This window comes from Mirounga leonina, unplaced genomic scaffold (assembly GCF_011800145.1).
Source record: "Mirounga leonina isolate KUSES-001 unplaced genomic scaffold, KU_Mleo_1.0 Mir_176, whole genome shotgun sequence".
Lineage (NCBI taxonomy): Eukaryota > Metazoa > Chordata > Mammalia > Carnivora > Phocidae > Mirounga > Mirounga leonina.
In genome coordinates this window covers 29,148,639-29,164,322 of record NW_023270454.1, presented here as the reverse complement: position 1 = coordinate 29,164,322, position 15,684 = coordinate 29,148,639, and the positions used below count along the sequence as shown (strand labels likewise).

Genomic DNA, 15,684 nt, shown 5'->3' with positions numbered 1-15,684 from the left:
AGCAGTTGATTTTATCCATTCAATAACTGTTTAATAATGTAAACCAGAAAAATAAACCACTGAGTAAGAAACAGAAACAAAGAATCTCTGCCCTTTGGTGACTTCACTGTAGTAAAAGAGTTAAAAGTTCTAACTAAGAAGGAAAATGCTCAGTACTAGGAGAATAAACTCCAGGTCCACAGAGGCCAGGACTGGTATCTCTTTGTATACTGGTCTACACCCCAGACGGGAGGTTCTCAAAGTGTGCTCTAGGAACCTCTGGGAGTCTGTCCACAAGACCTTTGTGGGGGTCTGTGAGATCAAAGCTATTTTCCCGTAAGTATGCAGTCAAGTTTTACTGAGATTACTTAATATGTGATATCACAGTAGAGTGAGCACAGAAGCGGACATGAGAATTTATCTCTCTTCCAACAAGCCAGACACTAAAGAGATTTTCAAAAAATGTGAAACAATGCCACTCTTCTTACTAATTGTTTTTACTCTGGAAAACATAATTATTTTCTTCATAAATCATGTTAATGTTAATATGTTTATCACTGCTATTTCTAAATGAATTTGCTATTTCTAAATGAATAAATAAATATGTTTATACTTCCTCAGTTTTAATTTCTAATATGATAAGTATTAATAGATGTAACCACACAAACAAAAGCCCTTTGGCATCTTCAATTGTCTTCACAAGTATAAAAAGATCTTGAGACCAAGAAGACTGAGGACACATGGCCTAACACCTAGTTGGTTCTCAAGGAATACTGAATAGTGAATTAACAGGGAGGTCTATACTAATGTAAGGATTAATGAGCTGAGATCTGAAGGGATGGACAGAAGTCTTTGGGATGAGTGAAAGACAAGTTTATAAATAGTGTTATTCAAAATGTTTTCCAAGTAGTTGAACAACTTCTAGAAAATGACTAAAAATGAAGTTGTTCTCTTACAAATGAGAAAATGGATGAGAGCCAACAGCCATGAAAAATTAATGCCTCTCAACAGACTCTACTCGGTAGTTCTAGAGAAAATCTTAGATTCAAAGCTGGACATCCAACCACCTTTCACAGGAATACTGTGCTAACGGAAAGAGGGAAGCTTATTATTAGCTCTATCATTTTCTAGAATTAATCAGTTTAAAATGTAATTATGCTCGATGTTAGTATTTTTTGCTATTAAAAAATGTCAAATCAAAACAAAATAGGAGCACCTGATTGCCTCAATCAGAGAGGTGTTCGACTCTTAATCTTGGGGTTCTAAGTTCGAGCCCCATGTTGGGTGTGGTGATTACTTAAAAATAAAATCTTTTAAAAACAAAACAGGGGCACCTGGGTGGCTCAGTCGTTAAGCGTCTGCCTTCGGCTCAGGTCATGATCCCTGGGTCCTGGGATCGAACCCTGCATTGGGCTCCCAGCTCAGCAGGAAGCCTGCTTCTCCCTCTCCCACTCCCCCTGCTTGTGTTCCCTCTCTCGCTATCTCTCTGTCAAATAAATAAATAAATAAATCTTAAAAATAAATAAATAAAAAAAAACATCAAATAGGTGTTTACTCGATGATGTCTTCTTTTTTTAAGTTTTTTTTTTTTTTTTTGAGAGAGAGAGAGAGAGAGAGAGAGAGAGTGCACCCACAGGAGTGGGGTGGAGGAGAGGCAGAGGAAGAGAGAGAATCTTAAGCTCCACGCTCAGTGCAAAGACCCACATGGGGCTCAATCTCATGACCTTGAGATCATGACCTGAGCCAAAATCAAGAGTCAGATGCTTAACTGACTGAGCCACCCAGGTGCCCCTCAGTGATGTTTTCTAAAACTACTTACCCATTATCCTTCTTTCAACTTTCAGATTGGTTAATAATTTTTTGGATATGTGAAAGCATGAGACTCTTCATCAAAGACAAATCGTGAAGTTGCTTAAGTGATAAAAGAAGATACCCTATACTCCTTAAAGAAAACTAAAAATTGAACAGAAACAGAGGTTAACTTAAAACAAACAAACAAAAAAAACTTGGACTTTTTATATAAAACCCTTCATACGTTCCTGGATGACTTATTAATGAATAAAGGCAAGTTTAACAAAATCATTTCTAAGACTGTATGAAAGGGAACCAGCTGTGAAATCATTCTTCTGTATGATATCAAAAATGCACGCTTGAACACCTAGCCCTGTGGTCTCCCTAAAGGCCAGAGGGAAAACCCCTTGTTGACCATAAAAGGGCTGCCTGCATGTTCTCAGTGGAAAGTATACAGGATCTTATTTACACAAGTATAAATACATGCCATTCCTTTGTGCTCACAGGCACTCCTGAAGGCTGGCCAGATTAGGAGGGTCCACTGGCTCAATGCAAACAGGATTCAAAAAGTCTATGACACTTTCCAACATCGAATGTACTTTATTTTTCTAGCTTATCTTCTTTCATGATAAAAATATCTACAAAGCATAAGATCACTATCATTTAACAGGTGGCAGCTCTAGAAATACTTTAAAATAAGCCTTTAAGTTTCAGCAGGAGGAGAGAAAACACATTTCCATAAATAGGCACTTTTTTCTAGTAACATTACAGCTGTTTGAATGCTGAGGAATAAAGAAGAATGTATTTATGGTCGATAACAATGCCTTAAGTGTTTACATTTCTTAGTAACTTAGAAGGCAAAAGCTTGAAAAATTCTGGGAAACACTGAGTGCACAAATTACCATGACCATTTCAGGTCCAAAAAAAAAAAATGCTGGTAAAAATAAAAGAACAGCATAATGCAGGTACACAATACCTGGTATGCATGTGTGTGTGTGTGTGTATGAATAATTACAATATTATGATTACAGAACGAACAAGTGAACATGACTGTGAATACAGTGAACGGTTTCCTTTTAAAACTCTTAGGAAGTTCCGGTATTTCCACTTAGTGACATGGCTTAGACACACACCATATAGATCTCAGATTATCACCTAAGCGTTTGACATAAAAACTCATCACAAGGCTAAAGTGAACGTTAGCAATCGTTGAATCTGATTATCTTTTTCAGTGAGTGAATTCCCCCTAAAACATTTGTGCTTAGTGGTCTCACAGTCCAGAGAAACTCAATCACTTCCCCCAGGAACCTTTCTAACCAATAATGTTTAAATGCTCTATCCATTTCTATTTAAGGTTAATTGGCACCAATGGGTAAGATAAAAAGCAAGTCTGGCTCAACCTCCGGAGTCCTGGATGTATCAACAGTACAGATCAGCAGTGACTGAAATACACCTTATGACACAGCTCACTTCATCTCTGAGAAGCTCGGGAACACTGTCTCACTGATACCGACTCGAATGTTAGTCACTTTAACTTCCCAACGTAGTTCGTAAATCTATTTTGATAAATCTTGCTGGTCAAAGTGTGATCCACAGACTGGCAGCATCAGCATCACATGAGCATGTTAGAAACACACACTCTCAGGCCCCACCCCAAGCCTACGGAAGCAGAATCTGTATTTGAACAAGATCCCGGGAGGTTCAAATAAACATTCAAGTCTGACAAGCACTGATCTAAGTCAGTGCACGCAGATTATTTCTTTACTGTTCTCTTGTGCAGCCACATCGTATTATTTTGCTGGCCTCCCTACATTAAGCCTTTTCTTTCTTTCATCCTAACCAATGTTATTTTTAGAAACCCCTATGTGCATTTTCAGCCTAACTGGCCAGACAGATGGGTGAAGAAAGTAAAATTTATTAAGTAGACCAGACATTTTGCTAGGAGTTTCATTAATGTTACCCTGTGAGGTAGCTCTTTGTTTCAAAATTCTACAAATTGGAGACTTAGGTGCTCAGAAAGGTTGAGTGACTAAGTTAAGGTACTGTACCTAACAAGTAGGTAAACCACGATTTAAACTCAGTTCCAGCCTTCCGTAAGTCATATTCTCACACCCCGCCTTTTCTTCCTCTATGGATTCTTTTTATCCCAAACATCCAGACTTTCCCTTAAAATAAATATGTGGCGTCGGCAAGACAAAAGCTCCAGGGTATTGACAGCCCTCAATGACTTCTCTACATTTAAGAAGTGACCATAAGCTGAGCAAGTCTGCTTAGCATCTAACCCAATTAGAGCTGTAGTTCTAACAAATTAAAGCAGCTATTGGAAGCAGTATAATGTAATGATTAAGGGCACACACCTTGGAACCAAGACAGTCTCCTGATCAGCTACTTGACCTTGGCCAAATGGCTTACATTCTCCTTCAACTGGGAATAATACCAGTAATTGCCCTCATAGGTTGTTTTTGTTTTTGTTTTTGTGAGGATTAAAGGAATTAATGTATGTAAAGCATATATTAATGCATGTCTGGTGTAGAGTAAGCACTTAATAAGTGTTAACAATATTTATTATTAAATGGAATTTCTTCTTGTAGTATAACCTGCCTTTGTTTAAAAAAAAAAAAAAAAGCCATTCTTCCACTTAGCTAAGCAGTTGGTAATATTGTTCCAAATCAATACATTTGCTTCCTTCTCTTTTATTGATCTTAAACTCACATACATCGATCGCTTATCATTATTACTGAACAATAAAATCCATCACCAACTTGTATCTTTTACAGCCCTTCCCTGTCACGATCAATTCATACGTCTACTGGTGCCTCGTTAGAAGTTAACAGTAGCCTGAAGACTTTTAAGACATAAACAACAGGCCAAAGACCAAGATGCCTGTCCATCTACAGGTGAGAGTTTGGGGCTTGCTCCTTACAACCCATTCACAATTCCTGATTTCCAGTCCGCCAGCAACTCTTAACAGCCCTCACTGCAGAATATATCCAAAATCTGACCGCGTACCTACTTCATGCTGGTCTAAGCCACCGTGATGGCATTTCTTCCCTTCCTCCCCTATAGACTAACCCCAAGCAAGCAGAAATAATCATCCCTACAAAATGCATCGCTCTTCTGCTCACCTCACTCCAGCTGTTCCCAATCTTTCCGGGTACACTCCTCTCTAAGGGCCTTGCCGCTCCCACTGGCTCTGCCTGCAAGGCCTTCTCCCCCATCTCCTCAGCTCTAAGGCTTTTTCCAACTCCGGGCGCCGCAGTGAGAGGCGCTGCGGCCCCATCCACCCACCTGCAATGGATTATCGTGCGGAGTGGCTCCAGCTTTCGGAGCAAGAGGAACAAGCAGGCATACAGCCCCGAGGCCCATTACAAGAGGCCTCGAGAATTCTTAATCGCAGGAAACAAACTGAGGGTTGCTGGAGTGGGGGGTGGGGTGGGAGGGATGGGGTGACTGGGTGATAGACACTGGGGAGGGTATGTGCTCTGGTAAGCGCTGTGAATTGTGCAAGACGGTTGAATCTCAGATCTGTACCTCTGAAACAAATAATGCAATATATGTTAAGAAAAAAAAAAAAGAAGAAGAAGGTAGCAGGAGGGGAAGAATGAAGCGGGGGAAATCGGAGGGGTGGACGAACCATGAGAGACGATAGACTCTGAAAAACAAACTGAGGGTTCTAGAGGGGAGGGGGGTGGGAGGATGGGTTAGCCTGGTGGTGGGTATTGGGGAGGGCACATTCTGCATGGAGCACTGGGTGTTATGCACAAACAATGAATCATGGAACACTTCATCTACAACTAATAATGTAATGTATGGGGATTAACATAACAATAAAAAAATAAAATAAATAAAAAAATAAAAAAAACCAAGAGGCCTCGAAACTCCTTCCGCTGTAACGGGCTGATTCACCGCAAGACTGTGGCTCTGGAGCCAGAGGCCCACGGCAGAGGTGTGGTGGTGGTCATGAGGCGGAGAGCTGGCCCGCGGGAAGCCGCCCCCTCCTCCGTGCGGACCACCATCCACAGGAAGGCCCCGCCCACCCCCGGTAGCATCAGGCACATGATCCGCAAGCACAAGTACCGCCCAGATCCGCGCCATCCCACGCCGCCAGAAGCCTGTGATAGTGAATTGGAAACGGGCCCGCCGCACCAAGAGCTCCTGAGCACCTGTCCCCCACCTCCAAAGCAATAAAGATGTCAACCACCTCAAAAAAAAAAAAGTCACCTCAGTGGATTTCCACCCCCTACCCTCCCCCCCACCCCCCGGCCCAGGCCAGGACTTACTTTAAACCGCAACAATATTCTCTAACCTCACACACTCCCTATCTCCTTATACACAGCACTGATCATGTTCTATCATACCAACACTTTATTTATGTATGCTACTTATCTTCCTTTCCTCACTAGAATGTAAACTCAACGAGGTCAGAGGTTTTGCACGTTCCGTTCATTGCTGTATCCCCTGTGACTAGAATTCTGCTGCATAAGTAATGAATGCTCAGTAAATATTTGTTGAAAGAATAAATGAGGGGCGCCTGGGTGGCTCAGTCGGTTAAGCGCCTGCCTTCGGCTCAGATCATGATCCCGGGATCCCGAGATCAGCCCTATGTTGGGCTCCCTGCTGGGGTGCGGGGTGTCTGCTTTTCCCTCTGCCCCTCCCCTGCTCGCTCGCTCTCTTTCTCTCTCTTAAATAAATAAATAAAATCTTTAAATAAAAGGAAGAATAAATGAATAGGGGACATCCTAATTACCCCTAGACAAATAAACAAATAGTCTAGATATTCCCTAGTAGTTCAAGACATATATATATATGTGTGTGTGTATATATATATAAAATCTCCATAAGGAAAACATAAGACATCAATATGCTTTCTCCTACACAAAAATCTAGATCAAAAACCAGAGATATAAAAGAAGAAAGAAAAAAAAACAATTTATAGAAACTAAACAATTGCTATCTCTTTTCTCAAAGCAGGGGGGTACAAACCTGATAAATTTATGAGTTTGTTAATTAAAGAGATTGCCCCATCTCCCTTAAGAGGCCATGCTCCCTTAATGTGACAGTATAGTTCAAGGAGTGGAAGCAATGACCTTGTACAAATGAAATTGCAGGGGCCGATTGACAGAGCAATTACTCATCTGGCCGGGAGGATGCAGAACAATTCATAATCTTGCAAAAAGCACCTTAGGAATTTTGCATACAGACTCAGCAGTTTAGTTTCAATTCTAACCTGAAAAATCCAATAGAGAGTCCCACTCTCTCTGTTATGATAACCACTCATGAGTTCAATATGACTCCTGAAACCCTTCAGCTCTTATCAGAAGGATTCCAGCCCTCTGCTGCCACAAGCTAGCCACATCTCACCCAAATCAACTGCTGAACACTAAGAAATCAGAATTCATATTCTGCCTTCTTCTCATATCTGGTTGGTAATATATATCATTCCTGTTGGATGCTTTGATATTTCTTCTTGGAACATTTATTATATTTATGAAAAAATGGATAAAGTAGGTTATGTCCTACCTATTAAAACAGCCTACAGAATATGCAAAAAGGAGTACTGTGAGTCCTACAATACTCGTCACCTCTGACCAAAAAGATATAGAGAAAAAAGTTTCAAAAATCAAGAAATTTCAAGTGAAATGCTGAAATGTCTCCGTATCTACCATTTAGAATACTGGATATGTTCTCAGATTGAAGCAAAAATAGTAGCTCTGGTTTTACAGTATATGGTAAATAAACCACCCAGAAATACAAACTGTATGAATCAGAAAGAGGGACCAACCCATTTTAAAGTATACTCTACAATATTTCACCCAAGATGATTTCATTTGCTTATCAATGAAAATTATAAACAGAGTATGCCAGAGCAAAGTTTTTACCTGTTTTGACAAATGACCTTGGTATTATTTCTTCATTCAGTGAGCATGGTATTTCTTTAAAGCCACAAATCCCTTTTCTGAGCAACAAGTGAGCTCAAAACTTGCCAAGGCACTGAAGGAAGAAGAGCTCCCGCCTTTTCTCAAGAGTTCACCTATTTATCATCAAGACAACCTGAACTACGAGGCATGTCAGGATGAGACCAACGGAGCCCAGAACTGAGGGCTACGCTTGTGTTCTAGCCCTGCTGCCAAGACCTCCGTGACTGAGAAAATGACTTCACCTCCGAGAAAACAAGGCAAGGAGGGCTCCACGAGACCACACTTAAATTGCTCCCAGGGCATGTTCCCCATATTTTTAAAGATTCTGTGAGCCCTGAAAATTTCCAGAACAAAAGTATTAAAAAGACATCTTCCGCTTTATTTCAGAATGCTTGAAACAATCTTTAAAATTACTTTGGTGAAGAGGGTAGAGGGCCAGAATAATGTCAGTTCCAAAGCGGAGAAGGCTGGACGCAGAAACGCGCATGTGCACAGCTGCTCAGGCTCCCTAGTAGCACAGTGGTAATGAGTCATCATCAGGAATCTTAAAACTGCGTAAGGAAAGGAGGTCAGCAGAATGGACAAAAGGAATCGCCCTGGGGTCTCTTAGGATTCTTGCCACTAGGAAGTAAACAGGACAGAAGACCGATGGGAAAAAAAATAGCAGGAAGGCACACAAGCCCCTGACTAGCGATCTCCTATTATGGATCTGTATAGATACACAGCTGTGCCCCCCCCCAACCTTCTACCATGGATGTACCCCCTACCCTCCACAGTTTATACAGAGCATTGCTTTGATACTTCCTTCCCTACTCAAAGCTCCAAATATACTTCCCTACTCAAAACCCCCTTTTAATTTAGAGTTCTCCCTTGAGATGGCCCTAGTCTCAGGGGTCAATGCACTTTGAGGGGTTCCAGACTCTGCAGACAGAAGTTTTCACTTGAGACATGGAACCATAATAATTAAACATCAAAGTGAAGGCATTGCGATGAAAGATAAGAGCAGTATAAAAAAAAGAGAGGTTCGGGAAACAAAACATTTATGTTGTTTTGTTACTTTGTGTTTTTTGTTTATTTGGTTCTTTTATCCGTTACTTATTTCATTACTTATATTTGAGATGAACTGATGAGGGGTGATATCCCAAAATGAGAGCCTCAGTCGAGATATAATTTCAATCACAGGCATAAAAAACAGTCTTCACTATTAGTCTTTTATTCCATTCCCTTAACTGAAAGTTTAATGTCAGAAATAGACTATGGTATATCTTCCAAAAACAAAATAGTATTCCTTAGAAGAGAATTTCCTACCTGCTCTATACCTGGAGTTTGAAATGATTTTTTTTTCCCTAAGATTTATTTATTTATTTGAGAGAGAGAGAGCAGGAGAGCACATGTTGGGGTGGAGGGGTGGCGGGCACAGGAGGAGCAGAGGGAGAGAGAGAGAGAGAATCTCAAGCAGACTCCCCCTGAGCATTGGGGCCCAATGCAGGGCTCCATCTCACCACCCCAAGATCATGACCTGCGCTGGAATCAAGAGTTGGATGTTCAGCCAACCGAGCCACCCGGGCACCCCTGAAATAATTTTTATTCTTGATTTACTAAAAGGCAGTCACAGAACAGATGAGCTTATATACTGCAAAGCGTACAAGCGTGCAGTCCCAGGGTGAATGCAGTATTGGCAGAAACTGCCTGACTTCAATAAGGGACCAGGTGCTGGTATGTCTGAAGGATACACTGTACTTAGTCATTATGGTTTCTCAATCCATCAGGCTCAATAAATGTGATCAGCAAGAGTGTGTATGGTCAATACAGACCTTGGATCACAGTGCGCTATAGAAGGCAGCTGCAAAGGAAAGCAGGGTTTGATTTGGGGGGTTTGTTTTCATGGTTTATATCACACACTTGTCTATAAACAAAACCTGTGATGTGCAACCTAATGGCATGTTCCAGATGTTTCCAACAAGTGTACAAAAAAAACACAACAAACCCATAATATTTTCTTGATCTTTAAGGCTTAAGAGCAGGATGTACAGACTACACACTAAGCTTTAAGGGAAAAAAAAAAAAAAAAAAAAAAGGGAAGAAAACCCCATATGGTGCCAAATGTTGGCAGCTATCTTCTTTCTTCCCAGACAAAACTCTTGGGTCTTGTGAAAACAACATTTCTTGCAAGTGCCAAAAACAACATAGATAATTGTCGAGATGGCTCTCCTCACCGACGGCCGCAACAGTCCTATTGCTTTGACTGTATCCACAGCTAGCCTCCGGGATAAACGAAGGGCCAACTTTAAATCTTAACCCCAAAGGGCCACCTTTCAGAATGCCATCTCCTAGGCTTCTAAAAACAAGTCTTGCATTTTAGGTGCTTTCCTTTAGAAAAGAAGAAAAACCTACTGTTTGTATTTGCCCCCCTTCCTCACTGTTCAAATTAGGCTTAAAAACTGCACAGCTTTGTTTCTAGGATAGCAGTAATAGAAGATTATTATAGAAAATTTAGCAAAGCCTAAATGTATTTTAAGAAGCAGAGTATCAACACTCCCATGGCTCCCCTACAGCACCTGTAGATAAAATACTAATAACATTTAGCATACTTAATTCTAGTCTTTCTACATACATGGAAACATTTCTGTGGGCATACATAAAAACATTTAAAATGTTATTTCCACCCGGCTTTTTCACTTCACGGTGCAGGGTGAGCATTTTCCCAGGAGGAGACAGCGTTTTGATCACCACCCTGTATCCCATTAGTAACAACAACTTTGTATAATTCACAGTGTTTCTCATGGGAGGTTTATCAGCCGACTGGCCACCATGGGACCAGTGTTAAATTCACTGATGGTATGTGCAGCTGAAATATGAGAAAGGTGAGAACAGATTACAGACAGTGGAGAAGACTGGAAGCCCAAATGCCCATCTCTGCACACACTCAGTTCCTTGGTGATTTCTTGTTCTTGTTAAGAACCAAAAAGAGACAAGTTTATTTTCCAGTATCCTAGTATTAAGAAGCCTTTGAAAGATTCATGATTATTCCTTTAAATACTCAAGCCATTTAAATGTGTGTACAATATAGAAAATGAGCCATTTAATTTGAATAATGAAGAGAAGTTAAAAAGCATTCATTACCTTCTGCCTAAGGGTGTGATCTCCTTGATTAATATGCACACTAATGGGAAAGAATCTAATGCTCACTTGTTTCTTCCTTCAGAGCATTAATACCATTTGAGTTGGTCATTAAGGAGTAATCACACACACACACATACACACACACACGCACATACACACACACACACTCATACACTGTCTGTGCTGCAATGTTTCTTTATAACAAACCAGCCTCAGGAAATTATTAATGAGGGGTTAGGAGGTTACACAGCAGTTAAACCCAGAAGAATGTGCAAAGAGAGAACTACCTATTCAGAATTGTTGGGGAGGACTGGCAGTCTGAAAAGGAATTCCTTCCTAGCCAAGAAATTTTCTATACTTTGCAAAGCCAAAATAAAATGAGTCATAACACCTCACATTTCCTAATGGGGTATTACGAGAATGACCTCTGATTTTCTACGGAAATCAAGAATGCCACAAATGAGGATGTAGAACTGCTTCTCCTTGCCCCTCCTCTCCGCCATGTTGGAGGCAATATCTGAGATGGTAATAGGTCCAGTCCTGGCAGAAGCTATATTGTTTGTAACTTTCAACTTTACCTACAGGAAAAGAAGGAGTCGATCAGAAAATAAAAGCAACTTTTGGAGCCGATCAGAAAATAAAAGTAATTCTGCTTAGAAGTACAGGAGCACCAGCATCCCCACCCACCACCAGCACCCTCTATGTCCCTTTTCCTGGGCCATATATGCTACTAGAAAAAGTCAAGTATTGCATCCCATGGTTACAAAGGGATACAGAATATGCCACCCCAAAATATGCCACTTTGGCAAAATGATTATTTTGAGCCTAAGGCAACTGAGAATCAACAAATGCAGGAAAAGTTCTTTGCCCTCCCCTTACCTGCCTAAAAGCTGAGCATAAACTTCCTTTTGTAAAGGTGGCATAAACTCCTCCCCCTGGCCCCACTTTCCAGTACCAGGATGAGGAGAAGTACCCTTATCATCGGAGACAGAGAGATGAGTCTGCATAAACAGACCTGACTAAAATAACCCTAATTTCCCATTAGTTTCCCCCATAATTTTTTTTTTAAGATTTTATTTTTAAGTAATCTCTACACTCAATGGCAAGCTCGAATTTACACCCCCAAGATCAAGAGTCACATCCTGCACCGACTGAGTCAGCCAGGCGTCCCTCCCCCATCTATTTCCTAGCCAGTAAATTTTCCCACAATTTAAAGTCCTTTGTTAAAATGGTATACAAGCCCCCGAGTCTAATTGCTACTTTGCGTTTTTCATTCCTTCCTGTAAAGAAGCCCTTGTGCACATAAAATTTAAAATATTAACAAAATCTGTATGCCTTTTCTCCTATTAATCTGTCTTTTGTCAGTTTAATTCACACATAGCAGAACCTAAAAGGGTAGAGGAAAAGTTTTGTTTTTGGGTTTTTGGTGGGGTTTTTTTTTGCCTTTTTCCCCTTCTCCTACAATGCAGTAGACATTTGAAAAGCAGTGCTGAGTTGGAAAAATCCTACTTACATTTACAAATACATAGATCTTGGAAATGTTTATAATTGTTCAATTGCTAAATGACTTTACAATTTCATGAAATGCAAAATTTACAAATTGATAAAAACTGGCAAAAATGTCAAAATAAAAATGTCAACTGATGTGTCATTATAACAAATGGGCCTAAGTTAACCGGGACTGCTAAGCGGTTTTCATGTTGAATATCATGATACTAACCTATCAAATACAATTCAAATGGTATATGATAATGAAAAGAAGGCAACGCTTGCCTCTATACCGGAGCCAGCCTTAGTCTTGTGATACTAATCTAGCCAGAGAAAAGTCTTTCTCAGTTTACCCAAAATCTAAGCCTGGAGATCCACACTCCATCTGATTGGAAAGATTAAAACCCTTGCTTTCTACTGCAGACTCACTGCACCAAGGAGCAAAGCAAATCATTCCTAAACGTACTCAGGCCCCTAAAATGCCCCACACTTAAAATCTCTGGGCCATTTCAAGTATAAATTTTAAGGGCAAAGAGGCTGCCAGTGAAATGTCTAAATTGATAGGAAAAAAAAAAAAAAACCAAATAACCAAATCCTTCCCCCAGGAATATTCTTCTGCTTCAGACTTCCTTCCCAAAATAGCAAAATGACAACGACTGGCCACATTAGCTTATTTGCTGTGTAACCTGCTTTAATATGTACAGTGAAACGAAACAAAAAATGTCCTGTTTATAACATAAGACATTACATATTTAGGCAAAAGGATGAATCTGCTGGATTTTAAAATACCGGGTGTTTCAAATACTTAAGACTTTTCCTAGAGCTTCAACGAAACAGCTCATTTTGCCAACGTCCTCTTTGCACTTAAATGAACAAGATATTTTCCATTATAAAAGAAATCATGAAACAGTCAGAAACAAAGAATCTCAAGTCACAATATAATGATGGAGTTATCCTAAATTACAGGTTAGTTATTACACCCAGACATACGATGACGCTGCCAAGTTTCTTAGGAAACATAGTATTTATTGTCAGTTATCACTGAGGTTGATATCAATATTCATTACTGTGTAGAGAATCAAATAGAAATCTTCAAGGACATTTATTGAAAGTGTATTTTTTGTTATTCACCAAAATTATTGATAGCATTGAAACAATCCAATCATGCTTTAAGATGGAAACTATTCTTTAACCTGGCATCTATTGCAGTACAAAGCCCTACATCACATACAAAACGGAAAAATCAATTTTGGCAGCAAGACGAGAATGTAAACAGCATAGGCCAATTCTCCCCAGTGCTTAAGGCACTGTCTGATAAATGAAATACCTAACCCTAAACATTAAATAAATTGACCCACTAATGACCTGCAAAAGCCAGTGATCTTCCTCAACTTTCTAATACACAACCAAAGAAATTTCCTTGGTATTTTTTATTAATCTAGTTAAATCCCAGATTTAAACACACAGAGGATTTAAACATTTTTTTCCAGCACCAAAACAATACATGAAAAGATGAGTGAAAAATCTGCGATCCTTTAAAAATTTGTGGGCATAAAAACAACTGAATAATTAGTCTGAAAAAAATAGTAAAGTTTGTTTTCTGTTTTGTGTGTGTTTAAGACAATCGCAAAGCGACTGCCTTCGGCTCAGGTCATGATCCTGGAGTCCCGGGATCGAGTCCCGCATCGGGCTCCCTGCTCGGCAGGGAGCCTGCTTCTCCCTCTGACCCTCCCCCCTCTCATGTACTCTCTCTCTCTCATTCTCTCTCTCTCAAATAAATAAATAAAATCTTTAAAAAGAAAAAAAGACAATCACAAAGAAAACATGCTGAATTTTGTCTTTTTAAGGAAACACCAAAGAAAATCTTAATAATAAATGTTTGGAGTACCAAAAAAGAGCCTAAGCACAATGTTTAAATTACTGAACTCAAAAAATAAAATAACTTCTTTAATATCTTGGATTCTATCCCATCGTAAAAGAAAGATTTACATAGTCAACTTCATTTGTTCACATGAGAGTTACTCATAAAAAATTATTTTATCCTATAAATGAGAAAGTCTCCCCCCTTGCACAAAAGATCGCCACTTGCAGTCACCAGTAGTGAAAAACTTCCGCTTGATGAGTTGATGGTTATATGACCATCTCCCAAAAAGCCAAACAGCCAACCTATGTTAAAGACATCCAAGCAACTGGGTCAGTGTCCAGATTGTTTCTAGACTAGAGTCTCAACTAAAGTAGAATCAGAAGGAATGTGGGAAGAATCTAGGACTTTCAAAAGGGTCATTAAGAATGCATTCACACTCTGGGACGCCTGGGTGGCTCAGTAGGTTAAGCCTCTGCCTTTGGCTCAGGTCATGATCTCAGGGTCCTAGGATCGAGTCCTGTGTTGAGTCCTTGCTCAGCGGGGAGCCTGCTTCTCCTTCTGCCTGCCACTCCCCCTGCTTGTGCTCTCTCTTTCTCTCTCTCCCTCTCTCTCTCACTAATAAATAAATAAAATCTTAAAAAAAAGAACACATTCATACTCAAATGTCATCTCTACCAGCAGATGTGATTCACTACCTCCTACCAAACCTGCTCCCCACTGTAGCTTTTGTATTATCTTTGTCCCTTACATTGCTATGCAAGTACATCATATGTTATAATTTAAATTTTTAGATATCTTTGTCTTGTAGAAGTAAAGAAATGAGATGTATACTCAACAATGCTTCTGAAACTTACTGTTCTTAAAAATCTTGCCATATGGTACTACTTTAAAAGTTGCCATAAAAAGATATAAAATATGTCCTCTTACCAAAAGTACCAAAAGTATGTGCGTCTGTTTTTTTCCAAATGGGTGAAACCCCAGTTGTCTAATAGCAAGAGTAAGACACTAGAAATGAGAGATTGAGAATTACCCATCTATCTAAGAAGCAATCAGTGTTCACTGCCAGTAACCAATACATCTCATTCCCCCAGCATGGGAACTAAGAAGATCAGGATGCAACTGCCTGAATTCACTGCCTACAGAAGCCAGTCTTCACCCCTGCTAATTCTGAATGACTTCAAAACTAATATAAGTGAAGACAATTCACTCTCCGTCACAGAGACAAATAAAATGAATGTGAAAATAAATAGTCTGGTCTCCAAGAGTCCTGAACGACTCTCTTGCCTTAAGTCTACTGAGAAACGTGGGCACAGCCCTGTGCAGTCTGGGTACAGTCCTTATGTAAATAGCAGAGGGTATGGTTTTAATTTGGTTGTGACACCATAAATATTGGCATACTGAACATGTGCTTACTGCCATGAATTTTGAACTCTCTCTCTCCAGGGGCTGCTTCTGTTTTGTCCACATGCCAGAACTAAGGACTACTTGCCCATAATCTCATATGATCAGAGCTGAGAAAAT

At 39.9% G+C, this 15,684-nt stretch overlaps 1 protein-coding gene and 1 pseudogene across 4 annotated transcripts in view; one reads left to right on the top strand and one right to left on the bottom strand.

Moving 5' to 3' along the window:
* PDGFC (platelet derived growth factor C) overlaps positions 1-15,684 on the bottom strand; it is a 201,148-nt gene that overhangs the window by 168,310 nt on the left and 17,154 nt on the right. The gene's annotated exons all lie outside the window — the stretch shown is intronic.
* LOC118022478 lies at positions 4,650-5,929 on the top strand (annotated as a pseudogene).